The 3,124-nt window shown below is 32.8% G+C and overlaps 1 pseudogene; it reads right to left on the reverse strand.

Moving 5' to 3' along the window:
* Positions 1–990: 990 nt before the first annotated feature.
* LOC125867354 (uncharacterized) lies at positions 991–1,711 on the reverse strand (annotated as a pseudogene).
* Positions 1,712–3,124: the final 1,413 nt, after the last annotated feature.

Raw genomic sequence — 3,124 nt, forward strand, 5'->3', positions numbered from 1 at the left:
TATTCACTTTGTATAACTCCAACTTTGTATATAGATATTCACTTTTTATAACTCTGTATTTGTATATAGATATTCACTTTGTATAACTCTAATTTTGTATNATACTAATTTATACAGATGAATAGTTTGACATATTATACAATAATTTTTGAATATTTATACAACTTAATTGAGAAATCATTATACAAACGCAATTATTACTATAGAAAATTGTATATATACCTATATATTTGTTCCCCTCTCTCACTTTATACAAAAACACAAATGTAGAAAATGTGTTTTTGTTTGTATAAATCAAGAGAAATTGTATATATGCATATATTTTTGTTCCACTCTCTCCCCTCTCCAAGATCTCGCTCACTACTCTCCCACATCTTGCTCCCTCACTCGCCTCTCTCACTTTATACAAAAACGCAAATGTATAAAATGCGTTTGTATTTATATAAAGCGAGAGAAAATTGTATATATACATATGTTTTCGTCCCCCTCTCTCCCCTCTCTCAATTTATACAAACACAAATGTATACATTGTCTTTGTGTTTGTATAAAGCAGGAGAAAATTGTATATATAGATACAAATGCATATATTTTCGTCCTATACACTTTTAATTATACAAATACGATTTTCTCTTGCCCAGTTTTTTTTTTGTCTTTCTCTCTTTCTCACTTTATACAAACACAAATTATACAATTGATCTTTTGTATATGTATACCAAAGCAGATTATACAATTGTTTTCTTTTGTATAAGAACACTAATTTATACGTAGTTCAACTTTCATAAAATTCACTGTTCTGATAACACCTATCGAAAATAGTTATACATAGTGGGTACCTGTTAAATTCATTTGTAAATAGTATTACATAAGGGGTACTTCTTAAACACCAATCGTGATCATGTATCTATACAACTCTATTTAATATTCAAATGTCAAAAGTGAGGCAATATTAAATGTACAAAATCATCATAGACATTTTAAATTGAATCATTTCTAAACTTCCCGAGGCTGATTTCTACAAGAACGCCTATTGTGACCTGCAATACCACATGTACTGCATGTATTTGTCCCCTTAGATTCAAACATCTCTCTTGTTGATTTGTCGCGAGCCTTTTTTCTTGGTCTTCCAGGAGGCCTTTTGAATTCTGGAGGCAGAACTAAATCAGTCATTATGTAACCAGGGATCACCCACTATGTTTTATCTGGCAATGGGTATATTGGAAAACCATAAGTCTTCAACACTATTGTCGGTGTGTATAAATTCGAGCAGAACTCATCTGGTCCTAAACTCTTGAACTTCACAACAGCCCAAGCATGTTCACATGGTATTTCTTCATACTGAAATCTTCCACAAGTACACCTTTTCTTCTGAAGACAAACTATATAATTTCTACCTTTATCATTGACATTGTGAACATATTCAGTTGACAGAAAAACCTGCAATATACAAAAATAGATCAAAACAGATTATTATGTACAAATATATACAAATATATAGAAACCATACCATCAGTCGTGTACTCATTGCTTCATTGATTTTGAGTATCTCCTGAAATTTTCCAATCAAGGGAGTAAATGTGAATGATGCCTCTTTTTTGTTATCACAATTCCATCTGCCAAACATCAGCCTAACTTCCTCTAGAAAATCATAAATTGGCAATTCTTTTGCTGAAACTAATGCCGCATTTATACTTTCTGCGATATTTGATGTCATTGACCAACCACGATGAACTAGTGCATAAATCCTAGACCACTTATCATATCCAACTAACTCCAAGTATTCCTTTACTCGTATATCTACCTTCTCTACTATCTTCATTAGCCTATCAAAATCTGATTGATTGGACGTCTTAGCCATTGTATAGAATACTGGACTTAATTTTTCATGGGATTTTCTGTACTTTGTCTGAACATTCTTCCAAAGGTGCCACATACAAACATAGTGTTGCACATCATTATACACTTGCGTAACAGCCTTTATGATACTATCGTTTCTATCAGACACAATACACATATTGTTCCTTTCCCCATACGGTTCTCTTAGTTGTTCAAAGAACCATGTCCAAGAGGCATCATTCTCTGAATCTAAGACACCGTATGCTAGTGGAAATATATGACCTACACATACAAATTTATACAGTTACAGAATTGCAGATTATAAATATATATACAAAGAGTTATTTATAACCGTCCTTCAGAATTCATATATGTATATATAATATAAAATACATATTTATATACCTGCACCGTCAGTCGTGCTTGCTGCTACAAAAGTTCCATTATAAGGTCCTCGGAGGTGACTCCCATCAACTACGACTACAGGTCGGCAATGGTCAAATCCTTTGATGAAAGGATCCAATGCAACAAATAGGTACAAAAATCTATCTTCATATGTTTTCTGCAAGCGTGTATGGGATCCTGGATATGTAATACCTAATATATACAAATACTTAGGTAGTTTGTTGTAGGATCCTCCTGGCGTGCCCCTCAAAGAAATCAAAGCCCTTTCTTTAGCTCTCCAAGCCAACATGTAAGTTATATCAACACCAAGATCCAGCTTCATATCTTTTTTTTATGTCAGCAGGTGTGTATTTCCTTTTATGATCTACCAATTTAGGCTTAACAATTCCTCTAAATTGCTTGTTACTTGTCGTTGTGAATACACCCTATCTTTCAGTGAACATTTATGTTCAGCGTTGAACGCTCTTATTCTAAACATTTCTAATTTGTTAATATCTGAGGCCTTCATTAACCAATTGCATTCATCAGAGAAACACACAAGTGTATAACTACACGTAAAATAACCAATATATATAGATAAGTCAAAATTATACACCTAATAATAGTTGAACAGATTTATACAAATGATGTTACCTGATTGAATTTGACCTCTTTGTTTTAAACTGAAATCGTTCCGCAATTGCATATTGCTCCATCACACACTTCAATGTAGCTTTATTATTGTATACTTGATCTACCTTTACATACTTATGTGATGGATCAGTAATCACTACACTGCAATTCTCCATTTGAAAGGTATCGAGGGGATTACTATCTCTGCAACTGTCAGTTTCTGTTTTTCAAATTCCTCAAAACCAGTTATACAAAGTGATCCAGAAATATCAGA

The sequence above is a fragment of the Solanum stenotomum genome, chromosome 6 (genome assembly GCF_019186545.1).
Source record: "Solanum stenotomum isolate F172 chromosome 6, ASM1918654v1, whole genome shotgun sequence".
Classification (NCBI taxonomy): Eukaryota; Viridiplantae; Streptophyta; class Magnoliopsida; order Solanales; family Solanaceae; genus Solanum; species Solanum stenotomum.